We start from the raw sequence: 23,875 nt of genomic DNA, 5'->3' as shown, positions 1-23,875 counted from the left end.
TGTATCGAATAGCCTACCAGTATATTTTGGCCCAGTCCCTGTGGGTTGAACATGATAATGAAAAGTTGAACCAATAAATCATCTAATAAATACATGGATTCCTATATGAATAAAACTATTGTTTTTCAGGTTTGAATTGTGTCCTTGTTTGTGTATTTCAATTCTCTTCACATTGGCAAGAAGTGGAACAAACCCTTATCTATGTCTTTCTGCACCTTTGTGCATGTTATGTTTGTGATCATAATAGAAGAAGAATTAATAGAAGAAATATATATATATATATATATATGAGTTATATGTAAACAATATAATTTTTATTGAGAAACACAATTTTCTTTTTGTAGAAACTATTTCCCCCACCTTAGAAAAAACACGCTCACACAGCACGATGAGGCAGGAATGCTCAAAATATTACGTGCTAATACAAATAGATGTAGGTACATGTTTGTGTTTGACCCAATATTTTAGCGGGTCTTCACTCCGTGGAATGTTTGATTCAGCCAAATATCTGGGGCCTGTTTCAATAAGGAGGTTCAACCAACTCTGAGTTAAAACTTGAACTCTGAGTTGACTTACCCTGAGATGGAAAACTCTGAGTTTTCGGTTACAGAACAGCTGAAATGAGTTAGTTCAATCAACTGTGAGTTGACCTACTCTGAGTTAAGCGCGTGCACCACAACTATAAAGGCCATTATCAATGGAGCGCAGATATTACGAGTCACCATGGCAACAGCGCCAGACAAAAAGAGGTCTTCATATTTTTCACCAGCAGAACTGGATGTGCTTATGCAAGCATATGGAGAGTACGAACATATATTTTAAAAAAAAAGCAACACGGCTGCAGCGGCGAAGGACAGAGAGTTAGCTTGGGAGAAAATAGCTGCTCGAGTCAATGCGTAAGTTTACATTTGAATTACTGTTATACAGTGTTGTGTGTAATTAATTTCTATGTAATGTAAAAACTGTAATTTAATTCCGTAATTTAAAGTAAAATCTGATGTAATTGCATTAAATGCTGCATAAACTATAAAGCAATTCTGTATAAAACAATAGTGGATTTAACATCAAATTTTAAAAGATATATTTTTTCAAGAATAATTCATGCAATTGTATAATGTTTATTTGAAAGCATTAAAAGTGCAGTTTCTTGTCTCTCCTTGTATTGTTCAAGTGGTTGAGGTTGATATGGGATTTAGAAAGTAATTAGTAATAAGTAGACCAATACTTTCTAGAGATAGTCATTATTACATTAATCTAATTACACTGTTGAAGAAGCCAGTTGTAGTTAGTAATATAAGTGACTTGCCCAACTGTTATAATATCAGAAGTGAAACTGGAAGAACAGTGTGTTATTCAACCTAATTTTAATTTTCATGTAGGTGCAATCCTGCAGGCATTAAAAGAACATGGCAGCAGCTGAAAATGAAATATAAAAACATAATTCAATCAGGTAAGGCTTGAACATATCATGGTTGTAGTCTACCTGACTTTACAAACATTTGACATATAAATAACTAAATAGCATCCAGTGTCTAGCAGTGCAGCAGCATTTTTGACATGGGTCTAAATGTTCATTCTCATTTGACTACTCAGCCAACAGAAAGAAGGCAGAGGCTCGCAAAACGGGGGGAGGACCTGCACCACCACCTCTGACAAATGCAGAGGAGATGGCCCTGAGCCTGAATGCTGGAAGGCCAATGGCTGAGGGAATTCCTGGAGGGACTTCATCAGAGCCAGTCACTCCAGAAGATTTAAGTGCCTTCATAAAATGTAAGAGGTCTACCTATGTGTTGTGTTTTTATATAGGCTATTTGTGATATTTCCATTTATTTTACTTTGGGGTGGGTTTTTCGTTGGTCCCAACAGATTCTGATGGTAAAATTAGTCTTTTGGAGCCTCCTGTCCCAACAGAACCACAGGCAGTTGTAAGTAGCCTACTCAATACACCAGAAATTATTGTTGGAATGCATTAGATGCATTCCAAGTATTGTTCTTCGAATCTTTATTTCCGACTTATTGTTGGAATGCATTAGATGCATTCCAAGTATTGTTCTTCGAATCTTTATTTCCGACTTATTCTTCTATTTCTTCCAAGGCACCTTTCAACTCCTTCACACTTTCAGCTATTAAAATCCTTCAAATATTAAAATGTTCAGCTTCTTTCCGGCTTCCGGGCTATGACTTTTCAGCTTTCTACCTCTTAAGCTTGAATTTATATAAATCAATAATCATTAATATTTTAACATGGTTTTCAAATAGAGATTGTTTTCAAATCCTCCTTAAACTTCTTCAACTTCTTCAACTTTCAAATATTTCAGCTCCGCCAATCTTTCAGCTACAGACACCATTTCAACTTTCAAATGTTGACACAGGTCTCAACTATTTTATGAAAAAAACTGCTTCTTGATATCTATTGTACTTTTTTCATAATCACTGATTATGTTTCACTAGTTCTTCGCTCCGTTTCTGACTTTTACATGAGTGTGTATTGCGTCTGCTAGAGGGGGACCTCGCGGGCTAGAGTGTGGGGCATCGCAGGAATCTGGTAAAAAAAATATGGAACTTCTGTCCTTGCAGCCAAAGTATACACTCTAGAGGCTTCATTTCTTCAGATTAATGAGGGTATGGTTGTGCTGATTGGATTAATGTGTTCATGGAATCCCAGAGTTCTTTAGTTTTGGCGCAAGGAGTGTTTGAGTGACACAACCTCTGCCAAAAGCCCCATAGGCTCCAATACAAATCTGCCGACATATTTCTCACAAAAATCCACAAGGTACACGTTTTGTCAACGGCCATAGGAGCCGTATTTATTACCGGACAGACATAAAAACACATCCACGCGTTCGGTAGAGTCTTGGGTCTCATACAAACGCCGTATTTTTTAGATAGCTGTTATAGTTTTGCGCTGGTTCTCATTTGTTTGAGGTGTGGATTCTGTGTAACTCGCTGTCCTGTGTCTGCACTTTTGCAGCCGCACAGGTGCGGTGTTGTCGTGGTTACGAGCACTCACACGCTGCAGGATCTGTCTGTGGCTCACAGCTGCTCGCTCCTATGACCTGATTAGTGGAGTCACATGACGCAGCTATGCTTTCTGTCAACAGACCAATATGATAAAGACACTCGCCCCCCCTCCCCCCTCCACCCTGACCTCTACTTACTGTTAATCACTCTCAGTCAGTCAGTCTGTCTAATTCTCCTCCCCTCTCCCTCTCTTCCTCACCACCATTCCCTTCCTCACCCTCTCACCCTCCCTCCCTCTATCTACACCCCCCCACCCCACCCAATCCAATAGGTGCGCCGTTGCCGTGGTTACTCGTAAACACGCTGCAGTATCTCTGTGTGTGACTCACAGCTGCTCCAATGACGTGATTAGTGGAGTCACATGACGCAGCTATGCTTTCTGTCAACAGACCAATATGATAAAGACACTGGCCCCCCCTCCCCCCTCCCCCCTGACCTCTACTTACTGTTAATCACTCTCAGTCAGTCAGTATGTCTGTCTATTTCTCCTCCTCTCTCTCTCCCTCTATCTCTTCCTCACCACCCCTCCCTTCCTCACCCTCTCACCCTCCCTCCCTCTATCTACACCCCCCCAACCCACCCAATCCAATCATTTCAAAATAAAAGCCACATGGAGGGAATTTTTACTGTAATGTTTGTGATGAGGCCTATTAATTAAAAACTTCTTAGTTTGAATAACAAACATTCTGTCTCCCACTATGAATATTACTCGTACTTCTAGTACTACAACTGATACTTCTACTACCATACTACTAGTATTTCTACTGCTATTAATACTACAACTACTACTAATGTTATTACAAATACGACTATGGCTAATAGTATTACAGCTGTTTCTACTGCTATTGATACTAAACCTACTATTACTGCTAGTACTACTAATACCACAATTATAACTAATACTACTACTAATATTACTACAAACAATTTTAAACAAATTTAAGCTCCTGCAACTTCTGTTTTTAGAAAATCTATTGAAATGAATTCAGCTTCCCCACTTCCTGTATTTTCAGCAGTTCTTTAAAATAATTAGTTGGAATGCTTCAAGCATTCCAAGTATTGTTCTTCGAATCTTTATTAGTTGGAATGCTTCAAGCATTCCAAGTATTGTTCTTCGAATCTTTATTCAACTTATTGTTGGAATGCATTGAGATGCATTCCAAGTATTGTTCTTCGAATCTTTATTCTTCAGCTTCTTCTATTTCTTCCGCGGCACCTTTCAACTCCTTCACACTTTCAGCTATTAAAACCGTTCAAATATTAAAATGTTCAGCTCCTTTCTGGCTTGAGGGCTATGACTTTTCAGCTTTCTACCTCTTATGCTTGAATTTATATAAATCAATAATCATTAATATTTTAACATGGTTTTCAAATGGAGTTTGCTTTCAAATCCTCCTAAACTTCTTCAACTTTCAGATTTTTCAGCTTCGCAAATCTTTCAGCTACAGACACCATTTAAACTTTCAAATGTTGACACAGGTCTAAACTATTTTATGAAAAAAACTGCTTGTGGATATCTATTGTACTTTTTTCATAATCACTGATTATGTTTCACTAGTTCTTCGCTCCGTTTCTGACTTTTACATGAGTGTGTATTGCGTCTGCTACAGTGGAGAGCTCGAGGCTAGAGTGTGGGGCATCGCAGGAATCTGGTTAAAAAAATATGGAACTTCTGTCCTTGCAGCCAAAGTATACACTCTAGAGGCTTCATTTCTTCAGATTAATGAGGGTATGGTTGTGCTGATTGGATTAATGTGTTCATGGAATCCCAGAGTTTTTTAGTTTTGGCGCAAGGAGTGTTTGAGTGACACAACCTCTGCCAAAAGCCCCATAGGCTCCAATACAAATCTGCCGACATATTTCTCACAAAAATCCACAAGGTACACGTTCTGTCAACGGCCATAGGAGCCGTATTCATTACCGGACAGACATAAAAGCACATCCACGCGTTCGGTAGAGTCTTGGGTCTCATACAAACGCCGTATTTTTTAGATAGCTGTTATAGTTTTGCGCTGGTTCTCATTTGTTTGAGGTGTGGATTCTGTGTAACTCGCTGTCCTGTGTCTGCACTTTTGCAGCCGCACAGGTGCGTCGTTGTCGTGGTTACGAGCACTCACACGCTGCAGGATCTGTCTGTGGCTCACAGCTGCTCCTTGTGACCTGATTAGTGGAGTCACATGACGCAGCTATGCTTTCTGTCAACAGACCAATATGATAAAGACACTAGCCCCCCTCCCCCCTCCACCCTGACCTCTACTTACTGTTAATCACTGTCAGTCAGTCAGTCAGTCTAATTCTCCTCCCCTCTCCCTCTCTTCCTCACCACCATTCCCTTCCTCACCCTCTCACCCTCCCTCCCTCTATCTACACCCCCCCACCCCACCCAATCCAATAGGTGCGCCGTTGCCGTGGTTACTCGTAAACACGCTGCAGTATCTCTGTGTGTGACTCACAGCTGCTCCAATGACGTGATTAGTGGAGTCACATGACGCAGCTATGCTTTCTGTCAACAGACCAATATGATAAAGACACTAGCCCCCCCTCCCCCCTCCCCCCTGACCTCTACTTACTGTTAATCACTGTCAGTCAGTCAGTCAGTCTAATTCTCCTCCCCTCTCCCTCTCTTCCTCACCACCATTCCCTTCCTCACCCTCTCACCCTCCCTCCCTCTATCTACACCCCCCCACCCCACCCAATCCAATAGGTGCGCCGTTGCCGTGGTTACTCGTAAACACGCTGCAGTATCTCTGTGTGTGACTCACAGCTGCTCCAATGACGTGATTAGTGGAGTCACATGACGCAGCTATGCTTTCTGTCAACAGACCAATATGATAAAGACACTAGCCCCCCCTCCCCCCTCCCCCCTGACCTCTACTTACTGTTAATCACTCTCAGTCAGTCTAATTCTCCTCCCCTCTCCCTCTCTTCCTCACCACCATTCCCTTCCTCACCCTCTCACCCTCCCTCCCTCTATCTACACCCCCCCACCCCACCCAATGCAATACGTGCGCCGTTGCCGTGGTTACTCGTAAACACGCTGCAGTATCTCTGTGTGTGACTCACAGCTGCTCCAATGACCTGATTAGTGGAGTCACATGACGCAGCTATGCTTTCTGTCAACAGACCAATATGATAAAGACACTCGCCCCCCCTCCCCCCTCCACCCTGACCTCTTCTTACTGTTAATCACTCAGTCAGTCAGTATGTCTATTTCTCCTCCTCTCTCTCTCCCTCTATCTCTTCCTCACCACCCCTCCCTTCCTCACCCTCTCACCCTCCCTCCCTCTATCTACACCCCCCCAACCCACCCAATCCAATAATTTCAAAATAAAAGCCACATGGAGGGAATTTTTACTGTAATGTTTGTGATGAGGCCTATTAATTAAAAACTTCTTAGTTTGAATAACAAACATTCTGTCTCCCACTACGAATATTACTCGTACTTCTAGTACTACAACTGATACTTCTACTACCATACTACTAGTATTTCTACTGCTATTAATACTACAACTACTACTAATGTTATTACAAATACGACTATGGCTAATAGTATTACAGCTGTTTCTACTGCTATTGATACTAAACCTACTATTACTGCTAGTACTACTAATACCACAAGTATAACTAATACTACTACTAATATTACTACAAACAATTTTAAACAAATTTAAGCTCCTGCAACTTCTGTTTTTAGAAAATCTATTGAAATTCAGCTTCCCCACTTCCTGTATTTTCAGCAGTTCTTTAAAATAATTTCAGCTATTCTTATGCCTCTATCAACAGCAATTTTTCACTATTCATTTCTGTATTTTTTTGCAATATTTCAAATTTATTTCAGCTGTTTTCATTTCTGCTTTTTCAGCAAATCTATTGAAATTCCTTTCAGCTTCTCCCATTTCTGTATTTTCAGCAATTTCAAATTCATTTCAGCTTTTCTAATATCTATAATTTCAGCAAATGTATTCAAATTCCCTTCAACTTTCTGTATTTTCAGCTATTTTAAAAAGTTCATTTCAGCTTTCAGCTTTTTGCATTCCAACGCATTTTCAGCAGGAAATGCATTTTCTAGTTATTGTTGGAATGCATTGAGATGCATTCCAAGTATTGTTCTTCGAATCTTTATTCCGACTTATTATTGTTGGAATGCATTGAGATGCATTCCAAGTATTGTTCTTCGAATCTTTATTCCGACTTATTGTTGGAATGCATTGAGATGCATTCCAAGTATTGTTCTTCGAATCTTTATTCCGACTTATTATTATGTTTCTTCTATTTCTTCCGCGCCCCCTTTCAACTCCTTCACATTTTCAGCTATTAAAATCCTTCAAATATTAAAATGTTCAGCTCCTTTCTGGCTTGAGGGCTATGACTTTTCAGCTTTCTACCTCTTAAGCTTGAATTTATATAAATCAATAATCACTAATATTTAAACATGGTTTTCAAATGGAGATTGTTTTCAAATCCTCCTTAAACTTCTTCAACTTTCAGATATTTCAGATCCGCCAATCTTTCAGCTACAGACACCATTTCAACTTTCAAATGTTGACACAGGTCTCAACTATTTTATGAAAAAAACTGCTTGTGGATATCTATTGTACTTTTTTCATAATCACTGATTATGTTTCACTAGTTCTTCGCTCCGTTTCTGACTTTTACATGAGTGTGTATTGCGTCTGCTACAGTGGAGAGCTCGAGGCTAGAGTGTGGGGCATCGCAGGAATCTGGTTAAAAAAATATGGAACTTCTGTCCTTGCAGCCAAAGTATACACTCTAGAGGCTTCATTTCTTCAGATTAATGAGGGTATGGTTGTGCTGATTGGATTAATGTGTTCATGGAATCCCAGAGTTTTTTAGTTTTGGCGCAAGGAGTGTTTGAGTGACACAACCTCTGCCAAAAGCCCCATAGGCTCCAATACAAATCTGCCGACATATTTCTCACAAAAATCCACAAGGTACACGTTCTGTCAACGGCCATAGGAGCCGTATTCATTACCGGACAGACATAAAAGCACATCCACGCGTTCGGTAGAGTCTTGGGTCTCATACAAACGCCGTATTTTTTAGATAGCTGTTATAGTTTTGCGCTGGTTCTCATTTGTTTGAGGTGTGGATTCTGTGTAACTCGCTGTCCTGTGTCTGCACTTTTGCAGCCGCACAGGTGCGTCGTTGTCGTGGTTACGAGCACTCACACGCTGCAGGATCTGTCTGTGGCTCACAGCTGCTCCTTGTGACCTGATTAGTGGAGTCACATGACGCAGCTATGCTTTCTGTCAACAGACCAATATGATAAAGACACTAGCCCCCCTCCCCCCTCCACCCTGACCTCTACTTACTGTTAATCACTGTCAGTCAGTCAGTCAGTCTAATTCTCCTCCCCTCTCCCTCTCTTCCTCACCACCATTCCCTTCCTCACCCTCTCACCCTCCCTCCCTCTATCTACACCCCCCCACCCCACCCAATCCAATAGGTGCGCCGTTGCCGTGGTTACTCGTAAACACGCTGCAGTATCTCTGTGTGTGACTCACAGCTGCTCCAATGACGTGATTAGTGGAGTCACATGACGCAGCTATGCTTTCTGTCAACAGACCAATATGATAAAGACACTAGCCCCCCCTCCCCCCTCCCCCCTGACCTCTACTTACTGTTAATCACTGTCAGTCAGTCAGTCAGTCTAATTCTCCTCCCCTCTCCCTCTCTTCCTCACCACCATTCCCTTCCTCACCCTCTCACCCTCCCTCCCTCTATCTACACCCCCCCACCCCACCCAATCCAATAGGTGCGCCGTTGCCGTGGTTACTCGTAAACACGCTGCAGTATCTCTGTGTGTGACTCACAGCTGCTCCAATGACGTGATTAGTGGAGTCACATGACGCAGCTATGCTTTCTGTCAACAGACCAATATGATAAAGACACTAGCCCCCCCTCCCCCCTCCCCCCTGACCTCTACTTACTGTTAATCACTCTCAGTCAGTCTAATTCTCCTCCCCTCTCCCTCTCTTCCTCACCACCATTCCCTTCCTCACCCTCTCACCCTCCCTCCCTCTATCTACACCCCCCCACCCCACCCAATGCAATACGTGCGCCGTTGCCGTGGTTACTCGTAAACACGCTGCAGTATCTCTGTGTGTGACTCACAGCTGCTCCAATGACCTGATTAGTGGAGTCACATGACGCAGCTATGCTTTCTGTCAACAGACCAATATGATAAAGACACTCGCCCCCCCTCCCCCCTCCACCCTGACCTCTTCTTACTGTTAATCACTCAGTCAGTCAGTATGTCTATTTCTCCTCCTCTCTCTCTCCCTCTATCTCTTCCTCACCACCCCTCCCTTCCTCACCCTCTCACCCTCCCTCCCTCTATCTACACCCCCCCAACCCACCCAATCCAATAATTTCAAAATAAAAGCCACATGGAGGGAATTTTTACTGTAATGTTTGTGATGAGGCCTATTAATTAAAAACTTCTTAGTTTGAATAACAAACATTCTGTCTCCCACTACGAATATTACTCGTACTTCTAGTACTACAACTGATACTTCTACTACCATACTACTAGTATTTCTACTGCTATTAATACTACAACTACTACTAATGTTATTACAAATACGACTATGGCTAATAGTATTACAGCTGTTTCTACTGCTATTGATACTAAACCTACTATTACTGCTAGTACTACTAATACCACAAGTATAACTAATACTACTACTAATATTACTACAAACAATTTTAAACAAATTTAAGCTCCTGCAACTTCTGTTTTTAGAAAATCTATTGAAATTCAGCTTCCCCACTTCCTGTATTTTCAGCAGTTCTTTAAAATAATTTCAGCTATTCTTATGCCTCTATCAACAGCAATTTTTCACTATTCATTTCTGTATTTTTTTGCAATATTTCAAATTTATTTCAGCTGTTTTCATTTCTGCTTTTTCAGCAAATCTATTGAAATTCCTTTCAGCTTCTCCCATTTCTGTATTTTCAGCAATTTCAAATTCATTTCAGCTTTTCTAATATCTATAATTTCAGCAAATGTATTCAAATTCCCTTCAACTTTCTGTATTTTCAGCTATTTTAAAAAGTTCATTTCAGCTTTCAGCTTTTTGCATTCCAACGCATTTTCAGCAGGAAATGCATTTTCTAGTTATTGTTGGAATGCATTGAGATGCATTCCAAGTATTGTTCTTCGAATCTTTATTCCGACTTATTATTGTTGGAATGCATTGAGATGCATTCCAAGTATTGTTCTTCGAATCTTTATTCCGACTTATTGTTGGAATGCATTGAGATGCATTCCAAGTATTGTTCTTCGAATCTTTATTCCGACTTATTATTATGTTTCTTCTATTTCTTCCGCGCCCCCTTTCAACTCCTTCACATTTTCAGCTATTAAAATCCTTCAAATATTAAAATGTTCAGCTCCTTTCTGGCTTGAGGGCTATGACTTTTCAGCTTTCTACCTCTTAAGCTTGAATTTATATAAATCAATAATCACTAATATTTAAACATGGTTTTCAAATGGAGATTGTTTTCAAATCCTCCTTAAACTTCTTCAACTTTCAGATATTTCAGATCCGCCAATCTTTCAGCTACAGACACCATTTCAACTTTCAAATGTTGACACAGGTCTCAACTATTTTATGAAAAAAACTGCTTCTTGATATCTATTGTACTTTTTTCATAATCACTGATTATGTTTCACTAGTTTTTCGCTCCGTTTCTGACTTTTACATGAGTGTGTATTGCGTCTGCTAGAGGCGGGGCCTCGCAGGCTAGAGTGTGGGGCATCGCAGAAATCTGGTTTAAAAAGTATGGAACTTCTGTCCTTGCAGCCAAAGTATACACTCTAGAGGCTTCATTTCTTCAGATTAATGAGGGTATGGTTGTGCTGATTGGATTAATGTGTTCATGGAATCCCAGAGTTTTTTAGTTTTGGCGCAAGGAGTGTTTGAGTGACACAACCTCTGCCAAAAGCCCCATAGGCTCCAATACAAATCTGCCGACATATTTCTCACAAAAATCCACAAGGTACACGTTCTGTCAACGGCCATAGGAGCCGTATTTATTACCGGACAGACATAAAAAGCACATCCACGCGTTCGGTAGAGTCTTGGGTCTCATACAAACGCCGTATTTTTTAGATAGCTGTTATAGTTTTGCGCTGGTTCTCATTTGTGTGAGGTGTGGATTCTGTGTAACTCGCTGTCCTGTGTCTGCACTTTTGCAGCCGCACAGGTGCGTCGTTGTCGTGGTTACGAGCACTCACACGCTGCAGGATCTGTCTGTGGCTCACAGCTGCTCCTATGACCTGATTAGTGGAGTCACATGACGCAGCTATGCTTTCTGTCAACAGACCAATATGATAAAGACACTCGCCCCCCCTCCCCCCTCCACCCTGACCTCTACTTACTGTTAATCACTCTCAGTCAGTCAGTCAGTCCAATTCTCCTCCCCTCTCCCTCTCTTCCTCACCACCATTCCCTTCCTCACCCTCTCACCCTCCCTCCCTCTATCTACACCCCCCCACCCCACCCAATCCAATAGGTGCGCCGTTGCCGTGGTTACTCGTAAACACGCTGCAGTATCTCTGTGTGTGACTCACAGCTGCTCCAATGACGTGATTAGTGGAGTCACATGACGCAGCTATGCTTTCTGTCAACAGACCAATATGATAAAGACACTCGCCCCCCCTCCCCCCTCCACCCTGACCTCTTCTCACTGTTAATCACTCAGTCAGTCAGTATGTCTGTCTATTTCTCCTCCTCTCTCTCTCCCTCTATCTCTTCCTCACCACCCCTCCATTCCTCACCCTCTCACCCTCCCTCCCTCTATCTACACCCCCCCACCCCACCCAATCCAATAATTTCAAAATAAAAGCCCCATGGAGGGAATTTTTACTGTAATGTTTGTGATGAGGCCTATTAATTAAAAACTTCTTAGTTTGAATAACAAACATTCTGTCTCCCAACCCCCCCTCACCCAATTCCATCATTGCAAACTAAAAGCCTGAATGATTATCTGTACCTTAACCATGAAGCGGATTCGTTGAAATACGCATTGCTCTTTCAAATACTACTATAACCACTACGAATATTACTAGTACTTCTAGTAGAACTACAACTGATACTTCTACTACCATACTACTAGTATTTCTACTGATATTAATACAACTACTACTAATGTTATTAAAAATACTACTATGGCTAATAGTATCAGTATTCCAGCTGTTTCTACTGCTATTGATACTAAACCGACTTCTACTGCTAGTACTAATACCCAAATTACAACTAACATTACTACAAACAATTTTAAACCTCTTTTTATTCATCTCAGCTTTTGTTATTTCTGTACTTTTTAAAATTCATTTAAGCTCCTGCAACTTCTGTTTTGCAATATTTCACATTTATTTCAGCTGTTTTCATTTCTGCTTTTTCAGCAAATCTATTGAAATTCCTTTCAGCTTCTCCCATTTCTGTATTTTCAGAAACTTCAAATTAATTTCAGCTTTTCAAATATCTTTCATTTCAGCAAATTTATTCAAATTCCCTTCAACTTTCTGTATTTTCAGCTATTTTTAAATATTCAGTGCAGCTTTCAGCTTTTTGCATTCCAACGCATTTTCAGCAGGAAATGCCTTTTCTAGTTATTATGTTTCTTCTATTTCTTCCGCGCCCCCTTTCAACTCCTTCACATTTTCAGCTATTAAAATCCTTCAAATATTAAAATGTTCAGCTCCTTTCTGGCTTGAGGGCTATGACTTTTCAGCTTTCTACCTCTTATGCTTGAATTTATATAAATCAATAATCATTAATATTTTAACATGGTTTTCAAATGGAGTTTGCTTTCAAATCCTCCTAAACTTCTTCAACTTTCAGATTTTTCAGCTTTGCAAATCTTTCAGCTACAGACACCATTTAAACTTTTAAATGTTGACACAAGTCTTAACTATTTTATGAAAAAAACTGCTTCTTGATATCTATTGTACTTTTTTCATAATCACTGATTATGTTTCACTAGTTCTTCGCTCCGTTTCTGACTTTTACATGAGTGTGTATTGCGTCTGCTAGAGGCGGGACCTCGAGGCTAGAGTGTGGAGCAGCGCAGAAATCTGGTTAAAAAAGTATGGAACTTCTGTCCTTGCAGCCAAAGTATACACTCTAGAGGCTTCATTTCTTCAGATTAATGAGGGTATGGTTGTGCTGATTGGATTAATGTGTTCATGGAATCCCAGAGTTTTTTAGTTTTGGCGCAAGGAGTGTTTGAGTGACACAACCTCTGGCAAAAGCCCCATAGGCTCCAATACAAATCTGCCGACATATTTCTCACAAAAATCCACAAGGTACACGTTCTGTAAACGGCCATAGGAGCCGTATTTATTACCGGACAGACATAAAAACACATCCACGCGTTCGGTAGAGTCTTGGGTCTCATACAAACGCCGTATTTTTTAGATAGCTGTTATAGTTTTGCGCTGGTTCTCATTTGTTTGAGGTGTGGATTCTGTGTAACTCGCTGTCCTGTGTCTGCACTTTTGCAGCCGCACAGGTGCGTCGTTGTCGTGGTTACGAGCACTCACATGCTGCAGGATCTGTCTGTGGCTCACAGCTGCTCCTTGTGACCTGATTAGTGGAGTCACATGACGCAGCTATGCTTTCTGTCAACAGACCAATATGATAAAGACACTAGCCCCCCTCCCCCCTCCACCCTGACCTCTACTTACTGTTAATCACTCTCAGTCAGTCAGTCAGTCTAATTCTCCTCCCCTCTCCCTCTCTTCCTCACCACCATTCCCTTCCTCACCCTCTCACCCTCCCTCCCTCTATCTACACCCCCCCACCCCACCCAATCCAATAGGTGCGCCGTTGCCGTGGTTACTCGTAAACACGCTGCAGTATCTCTGTGTGTGACTCACAGCTGCTCCAATGACGTGATTAGTGGAGTCACATGACGCAGCTATGCTTTCTGTCAACAGACCAATATGATAAAGACACTAGCCCCCCCTCCCCCCTCCCCCCTGACCTCTACTTACTGTTAATCACTCTCAGTCAGTCTAATTCTCCTCCCCTCTCCCTCTCTTCCTCACCACCATTCCCTTCCTCACCCTCTCACCCTCCCTCCCTCTATCTACACCCCCCCACCCCACCCAATGCAATAGGTGCGCCGTTGCCGTGGTTACTCGTAAACACGCTGCAGTATCTCTGTGTGTGACTCACAGCTGCTCCAATGACCTGATTAGTGGAGTCACATGACGCAGCTATGCTTTCTGTCAACAGACCAATATGATAAAGACACTCGCCCCCCCTCCCCCCTCCACCCTGACCTCTTCTTACTGTTAATCACTCAGTCAGTCAGTATGTCTATTTCTCCTCCTCTCTCTCTCCCTCTATCTCTTCCTCACCACCCCTCCCTTCCTCACCCTCTCACCCTCCCTCCCTCTATCTACACCCCCCCAACCCACCCAATCCAATAATTTCAAAATAAAAGCCACATGGAGGGAATTTTTACTGTAATGTTTGTGATGAGGCCTATTAATTAAAAACTTCTTAGTTTGAATAACAAACATTCTGTCTCCCACTACGAATATTACTCGTACTTCTAGTACTACAACTGATACTTCTACTACCATACTACTAGTATTTCTACTGCTATTAATACTACAACTACTACTAATGTTATTACAAATACGACTATGGCTAATAGTATTACAGCTGTTTCTACTGCTATTGATACTAAACCTACTATTACTGCTAGTACTACTAATACCACAAGTATAACTAATACTACTACTAATATTACTACAAACAATTTTAAACAAATTTAAGCTCCTGCAACTTCTGTTTTTAGAAAATCTATTGAAATTCAGCTTCCCCACTTCCTGTATTTTCAGCAGTTCTTTAAAATAATTTCAGCTATTCTTATGCCTCTATCAACAGCAATTTTTCACTATTCATTTCTGTATTTTTTTGCAATATTTCAAATTTATTTCAGCTGTTTTCATTTCTGCTTTTTCAGCAAATCTATTGAAATTCCTTTCAGCTTCTCCCATTTCTGTATTTTCAGCAATTTCAAATTCATTTCAGCTTTTCTAATATCTATAATTTCAGCAAATGTATTCAAATTCCCTTCAACTTTCTGTATTTTCAGCTATTTTAAAAAGTTCATTTCAGCTTTCAGCTTTTTGCATTCCAACGCATTTTCAGCAGGAAATGCATTTTCTAGTTATGTTTCTTCTATTTCTTCCGCGCCCCCTTTCAACTCCTTCACATTTTCAGCTATTAAAATCCTTCAAATATTAAAATGTTCAGCTCCTTTCTGGCTTGAGGGCTATGACTTTTCAGCTTTCTACCTCTTATGCTTGAATTTATATAAATCAATAATCATTAATATTTTAACATGGTTTTCAAATGGAGTTTGCTTTCAAATCCTCCTAAACTTCTTCAACTTTCAGATTTTTCAGCTTTGCAAATCTTTCAGCTACAGACACCATTTAAACTTTTAAATGTTGACACAAGTCTTAACTATTTTATGAAAAAAACTGCTTCTTGATATCTATTGTACTTTTTTCATAATCACTGATTATGTTTCACTAGTTCTTCGCTCCGTTTCTGACTTTTACATGAGTGTGTATTGCGTCTGCTAGAGGCGGGACCTCGAGGCTAGAGTGTGGAGCAGCGCAGAAATCTGGTTAAAAAAGTATGGAACTTCTGTCCTTGCAGCCAAAGTATACACTCTAGAGGCTTCATTTCTTCAGATTAATGAGGGTATGGTTGTGCTGATTGGATTAATGTGTTCATGGAATCCCAGAGTTTTTTAGTTTTGGCGCAAGGAGTGTTTGAGTGACACAACCTCTGGCAAAAGCCCCATAGGCTCCAATACAAATCTGCCGACATATTTCTCACAAAAATCCACAAGGTACACGTTCTGTAAACGGCCATAGGAGCCGTATTTATTACCGGACAGACATAAAAACACATCCACGCGTTCGGTAGAGTCTTGGGTCTCATACAAACGCCGTATTTTTTAGATAGCTGTTATAGTTTTGCGCTGGTTCTCATTTGTTTGAGGTGTGGATTCTGTGTAACTCGCTGTCCTGTGTCTGCACTTTTGCAGCCGCACAGGTGCGTCGTTGTCGTGGTTACGAGCACTCACATGCTGCAGGATCTGTCTGTGGCTCACAGCTGCTCCTTGTGACCTGATTAGTGGAGTCACATGACGCAGCTATGCTTTCTGTCAACAGACCAATATGATAAAGACACTAGCCCCCCTCCCCCCTCCACCCTGACCTCTACTTACTGTTAATCACTCTCAGTCAGTCAGTCAGTCTAATTCTCCTCCCCTCTCCCTCTCTTCCTCACCACCATTCCCTTCCTCACCCTCTCACCCTCCCTCCCTCTATCTACACCCCCCCACCCCACCCAATCCAATAGGTGCGCCGTTGCCGTGGTTACTCGTAAACACGCTGCAGTATCTCTGTGTGTGACTCACAGCTGCTCCAATGACGTGATTAGTGGAGTCACATGACGCAGCTATGCTTTCTGTCAACAGACCAATATGATAAAGACACTAGCCCCCCCTCCCCCCTCCCCCCTGACCTCTACTTACTGTTAATCACTCTCAGTCAGTCTAATTCTCCTCCCCTCTCCCTCTCTTCCTCACCACCATTCCCTTCCTCACCCTCTCACCCTCCCTCCCTCTATCTACACCCCCCCACCCCACCCAATGCAATAGGTGCGCCGTTGCCGTGGTTACTCGTAAACACGCTGCAGTATCTCTGTGTGTGACTCACAGCTGCTCCAATGACCTGATTAGTGGAGTCACATGACGCAGCTATGCTTTCTGTCAACAGACCAATATGATAAAGACACTCGCCCCCCCTCCCCCCTCCACCCTGACCTCTTCTTACTGTTAATCACTCAGTCAGTCAGTATGTCTATTTCTCCTCCTCTCTCTCTCCCTCTATCTCTTCCTCACCACCCCTCCCTTCCTCACCCTCTCACCCTCCCTCCCTCTATCTACACCCCCCCAACCCACCCAATCCAATAATTTCAAAATAAAAGCCACATGGAGGGAATTTTTACTGTAATGTTTGTGATGAGGCCTATTAATTAAAAACTTCTTAGTTTGAATAACAAACATTCTGTCTCCCACTACGAATATTACTCGTACTTCTAGTACTACAACTGATACTTCTACTACCATACTACTAGTATTTCTACTGCTATTAATACTACAACTACTACTAATGTTATTACAAATACGACTATGGCTAATAGTATTACAGCTGTTTCTACTGCTATTGATACTAAACCTACTATTACTGCTAGTACTACTAATACCACAAGTATAACTAATACTACTACTAATATTACTACAAACAATTTTAAACAAATTTAAGCTCCTGCAACTTCTGTTTTTAGAAAATCTATTGAAATTCAGCTTCCCCACTTCCTGTATTTTCAGCAGTTCTTTAAAATAATTTCAGCTATTCTTATGCCTCTATCAACAGCAATTTTTCACTATTCATTTCTGTATTTTTTTGCAATATTTCAAATTTATTTCAGCTGTTTTCATTTCTGCTTTTTCAGCAAATCTATTGAAATTCCTTTCAGCTTCTCCCATTTCTGTATTTTCAGCAATTTCAAATTCATTTCAGCTTTTCTAATATCTATAATTTCAGCAAATGTATTCAAATTCCCTTCAACTTTCTGTATTTTCAGCTATTTTAAAAAGTTCATTTCAGCTTTCAGCTTTTTGCATTCCAACGCATTTTCAGCAGGAAATGCATTTTCTAGTTATTATTAGTTGGAATGCTTCAAGCATTCCAAGTATTGTTCTTCGAATCTTTATTCAACTTATTATTATTATTGTTGGAATGCATTGAGATGCATTCCAAGTATTGTTCTTCGAATCTTTATTCTTCATCTTCTATTTCTTCCGCGGCACCTTTCAACTCCTTCACACTTTCAGCTATTAAAACCGTTCAAATATTAAAATGTTCAGCTGCTTTCTGGCTTGAGGGCTATGACTTTTCAGCTTTCTACCTCTTATGCTTGAATTTATATAAATCAATAATCATTAATATTTTAACATGGTTTTCAAATGGAGTTTGCTTTCAAATCCTCCTAAACTTCTTCAACTTTCAGATTTTTCAGCTTCGCAAATCTTTCAGCTACAGACACCATTTCAACTCCCAAATGTTCACACAAGTCTCAACTATTTTATGAAAAAAACTGCTTGTGGATATCTATTGTACTTTTTTCATAATCACTGATTATGTTTCACTAGTTTTTCGCTCCGTTTCTGACTTTTACATGAGTGTGTATTGCGTCTGCTAGAGGGGGACCTCGCGGGCTAGAGGGTGAAGCAGTGCAGAAATCTGGTTAAAAAAGTATGGAACTTCTGTCCTTGCAGCCAAAGTATACACTCTAGAGGCTTCATTTCTTCAGATTAATGAGGGTATGGTTGTGCTGATTGGATTAATGTGTTCATGGAATCCCATAGTTTTTTAGTTTTGGCGCAAGGAGTGTTTGAGTGACACAACCTCTGCCAAAAGCCCCATAGGCTCCAATACAAATCTGCCGACATATTTCTCACAAAAATCCACAAGGTACACGTTTTGTAAACGGCCATAGGAGCCGTATTTATTACCGGACAGACATAAAAAGCACATCCACGCGTTCGGTAGAGTCTTGGGTCTCATACAAACGCCGTATTTTTTAGATAGCTGTTATAGTTTTGCGCTGGTTCTCATTTGTGTGAGGTGTGGATTCTGTGTAACTTGCTGCCATGTCTCTGCATTTTGCAGCCGTTAATGAGCACAGGTGCGCCGTTGTCGTGGTTACGAGCACTCACATGCTGCAGGATCTGTCTGTGACTCACAGCTGCTCGCTCCTATGACCTGATTAGTGGAGTCACATGACGCAGCTATGCTTTCTGTCAACAGACCAATATGATAAAGACACTAGCCCCCCCTCCCCCCTCCCCCCTCCACCCTGACCTCTACTTACTGTTAATCACTCTCAGTCAGTCAGTCAGTCTAATTCTCCTCCCCTCTCCCTCTCTTCCTCACCACCATTCCCTTCCTCACCCTCTCACCCTCCCTCCCTCTATCTACACCCCCCCACCCCACCCAATCCAATAGGTGCGCCGTTGCCGTGGTTACTCGTAAACACGCTGCAGTATCTCTGTGTGTGACTCACAGCTGCTCCAATGACGTGATTAGTGGAGTCACATGACGCAGCTATGCTTTCTGTCAACAGACCAATATGATAAAGACACTAGCCCCCCCTCCCCCCTCCCCCCTGACCTCTACTTACTGTTAATCACTCTCAGTCAGTCTAATTCTCCTCCCCTCTCCCTCTCTTCCTCACCACCATTCCCTTCCTCACCCTCTCACCCTCCCTCCCTCTATCTACACCCCCCCACCCCACCCAATGCAATACGTGCGCCGTTGCCGTGGTTACTCGTAAACACGCTGCAGTATCTCTGTGTGTGACTCACAGCTGCTCCAATGACCTGATTAGTGGAGTCACATGACGCAGCTATGCTTTCTGTCAACAGACCAATATGATAAAGACACTCGCCCCCCCTCCCCCCTCCACCCTGACCTCTTCTTACTGTTAATCACTCAGTCAGTCAGTATGTCTATTTCTCCTCCTCTCTCTCTCCCTCTATCTCTTCCTCACCACCCCTCCCTTCCTCACCCTCTCACCCTCCCTCCCTCTATCTACACCCCCCCAACCCACCCAATCCAATAATTTCAAAATAAAAGCCACATGGAGGGAATTTTTACTGTAATGTTTGTGATGAGGCCTATTAATTAAAAACTTCTTAGTTTGAATAACAAACATTCTGTCTCCCACTACGAATATTACTCGTACTTCTAGTACTACAACTGATACTTCTACTACCATACTACTAGTATTTCTACTGCTATTAATACTACAACTACTACTAATGTTATTACAAATACGACTATGGCTAATAGTATTACAGCTGTTTCTACTGCTATTGATACTAAACCTACTATTACTGCTAGTACTACTAATACCACAAGTATAACTAATACTACTACTAATATTACTACAAACAATTTTAAACAAATTTAAGCTCCTGCAACTTCTGTTTTTAGAAAATCTATTGAAATTCAGCTTCCCCACTTCCTGTATTTTCAGCAGTTCTTTAAAATAATTTCAGCTATTCTTATGCCTCTATCAACAGCAATTTTTCACTATTCATTTCTGTATTTTTTTGCAATATTTCAAATTTATTTCAGCTGTTTTCATTTCTGCTTTTTCAGCAAATCTATTGAAATTCCTTTCAGCTTCTCCCATTTCTGTATTTTCAGCAATTTCAAATTCATTTCAGCTTTTCTAATATCTATAATTTCAGCAAATGTATTCAAATTCCCTTCAACTTTCTGTATTTTCAGCTATTTTAAAAAGTTCATTTCAGCTTTCAGCTTTTTGCATTCCAACGCATTTTCAGCAGGAAATGCATTTTCTAGTTATTGTTGGAATGCATTGAGATGCATTCCAAGTATTGTTCTTCGAATCTTTATTCTTCATCTTCTATTTCTTCCGCGGCACCTTTCAACTCCTTCACACTTTCAGCTATTAAAACCGTTCAAATATTAAAATGTTCAGCTCCTTTCTGGCTTGAGGGCTATGACTTTTCAGCTTTCTACCTCTTATGCTTGAATTTATATAAATCAATAATCATTAATATTTTAACATGGTTTTCAAATGGAGTTTGCTTTCAAATCCTCCTAAACTTCTTCAACTTTCAGATTTTTCAGCTTCGCAAATCTTTCAGCTACAGACACCATTTAAACTTTCAAATGTTGACACAGGTCTAAACTATTTTATGAAAAAAACTGCTTGTGGATATCTATTGTACTTTTTTCATAATCACTGATTATGTTTCACTAGTTTTTCGCTCCGTTTCTGACTTTTACATGAGTGTGTATTGCGTCTGCTACAGTGGAGAGCTCGACGGCTAGAGTGTGGGGCATCGCAGGAATCTGGTTTAAAAAATATGGAACTTCTGTCCTTGCAGCCAAAGTATACACTCTAGAGGCTTCATTTCTTCAGATTAATGAGGGTATGGTTGTGCTGATTGGATTAATGTGTTCATGGAATCCCAGAGTTTTTTAGTTTTGGCGCAAGGAGTGTTTGAGTGACACAACCTCTGCCAAAAGCCCCATAGGCTCCAATACAAATCTGCCGACATATTTCTCACAAAAATCCACAAGGTACACGTTCTGTCAACGGCCATAGGAGCCGTATTCATTACCGGACAGACATAAAAACACATCCACGCGTTCGGTAGAGTCTTGGGTCTCATACAAACGCCGTATTTTTTAGATAGCTGTTATAGTTTTGCGCTGGTTCTCATTTGTTTGAGGTGTGGATTCTGTGTAACTCGCTGTCCTGTGTCTGCACTTTTGCAGCCGCACAGGTGCGTCGTTGTCGTGGTTACGAGCACTCACATGCTGCAGGATCTGTCTGTGGCTCACAGCTGCTCCTATGACCTGATTAGTGGAGTCACATGACGCAGCTATGCTTTCTGTCAACAGACCAATATGATAAAGACACTAGCCCCCCCTCCCCCCTCCCCCCTGACCTCTACTTACTGTTAATCACTCTCAGTCAGTCAGTCAGTCTAATTCTCCTCCCCTCTCCCTCTCTTCCTCACCACCATTCCCTTCCTCACCCTCTCACCCTCCCTCCCTCTATCTACACCCCCCCACCCCACCCAATCCAATAGGTGCGCCGTTGCCGTGGTTACTCGTAAACACGCTGCAGTATCTCTGTGTGTGACTCACAGCTGCTCCAATGACGTGATTAGTGGAGTCACATGACGCAGCTATGCTTTCTGTCAACAGACCAATATGATAAAGACACTAGCCCCCCCTCCCCCCTCCCCCCTGACCTCTACTTACTGTTAATCACTCTCAGTCAGTCAGTCAGTCTAATTCTCCTCCCCTCTCCCTCTCTTCCTCACCACCATTCCCTTCCTCACCCTCTCACCCTCCCTCCCTCTATCTACACCCCCCCACCCCACCCAATCCAATAGGTGCGCCGTTGCCGTGGTTACTCGTAAACACGCTGCAGTATCTCTGTGTGTGACTCACAGCTGCTCCAATGACGTGATTAGTGGAGTCACATGACGCAGCTATGCTTTCTGTCAACAGACCAATATGATAAAGACACTAGCCCCCCCTCCCCCCTCCCCCCTGACCTCTACTTACTGTTAATCACTCTCAGTCAGTCTAATTCTCCTCCCCTCTCCCTCTCTTCCTCACCACCATTCCCTTCCTCACCCTCTCACCCTCCCTCCCTCTATCTACACCCCCCCACCCCACCCAATGCAATACGTGCGCCGTTGCCGTGGTTACTCGTAAACACGCTGCAGTATCTCTGTGTGTGACTCACAGCTGCTCCAATGACCTGATTAGTGGAGTCACATGACGCAGCTATGCTTTCTGTCAACAGACCAATATGATAAAGACACTCGCCCCCCCTCCCCCCTCCACCCTGACCTCTTCTTACTGTTAATCACTCAGTCAGTCAGTATGTCTATTTCTCCTCCTCTCTCTCTCCCTCTATCTCTTCCTCACCACCCCTCCCTTCCTCACCCTCTCACCCTCCCTCCCTCTATCTACACCCCCCCAACCCACCCAATCCAATAATTTCAAAATAAAAGCCACATGGAGGGAATTTTTACTGTAATGTTTGTGATGAGGCCTATTAATTAAAAACTTCTTAGTTTGAATAACAAACATTCTGTCTCCCACTACGAATATTACTCGTACTTCTAGTACTACAACTGATACTTCTACTACCATACTACTAGTATTTCTACTGCTATTAATACTACAACTACTACTAATGTTATTACAAATACGACTATGGCTAATAGTATTACAGCTGTTTCTACTGCTATTGATACTAAACCTACTATTACTGCTAGTACTACTAATACCACAAGTATAACTAATACTACTACTAATATTACTACAAACAATTTTAAACAAATTTAAGCTCCTGCAACTTCTGTTTTTAGAAAATCTATTGAAATTCAGCTTCCCCACTTCCTGTATTTTCAGCAGTTCTTTAAAATAATTTCAGCTATTCTTATGCCTCTATCAACAGCAATTTTTCACTATTCATTTCTGTATTTTTTTGCAATATTTCAAATTTATTTCAGCTGTTTTCATTTCTGCTTTTTCAGCAAATCTATTGAAATTCCTTTCAGCTTCTCCCATTTCTGTATTTTCAGCAATTTCAAATTCATTTCAGCTTTTCTAATATCTATAATTTCAGCAAATGTATTCAAATTCCCTTCAACTTTCTGTATTTTCAGCTATTTTAAAAAGTTCATTTCAGCTTTCAGCTTTTTGCATTCCAACGCATTTTCAGCAGGAAATGCATTTTCTAGTTATTATTAGTTGGAATGCTTCAAGCATTCCAAGTATTGTTCTTCGAATCTTTATTCAACTTATTATTATTGTTGGAATGCATTGAGATGCATTCCAAGTATTGTTCTTCGAATCTTTATTCTTCAGCTTCTTCTATTTCTTCCGCGGCACCTTTCAACTCCTTCACACTTTCAGCTATTAAAACCGTTCAAATATTAAAATGTTCAGCTCCTTTCTGGCTTGAGGGCTATGACTTTTCAGCTTTCTACCTCTTATGCTTGAATTTATATAAATCAATAATCATTAATATTTTAACATGGTTTTCAAATGGAGTTTGCTTTCAAATCCTCCTAAACTTCTTCAACTTTCAGATTTTTCAGCTTCGCAAATCTTTCAGCTACAGACACCATTTAAACTTTCAAATGTTGACACAGG

The 23,875-nt window shown here is 41.2% G+C and overlaps 1 long non-coding RNA gene across 1 annotated transcript; it reads left to right on the top strand.

Moving 5' to 3' along the window:
- Positions 1-500: 500 nt before the first annotated feature.
- Positions 501-1,948, top strand: LOC144411358 (uncharacterized). Its single transcript, XR_013468508.1, has 3 exons — positions 501-1,450; positions 1,594-1,770; positions 1,867-1,948. It is a non-coding gene; the product is annotated as an uncharacterized LOC144411358 (long non-coding RNA).
- The last annotated feature ends 21,927 nt before the right edge of the window (positions 1,949-23,875 follow it).

This window comes from Gasterosteus aculeatus, chromosome 8, assembly GCF_964276395.1.
Source record: "Gasterosteus aculeatus chromosome 8, fGasAcu3.hap1.1, whole genome shotgun sequence".
In the NCBI taxonomy this organism is placed as follows: Eukaryota; Metazoa; Chordata; class Actinopteri; order Perciformes; family Gasterosteidae; genus Gasterosteus; species Gasterosteus aculeatus.
Note: the sequence above shows the minus strand (reverse complement) of the source record. Positions and strands in the feature narration are given on the sequence as shown.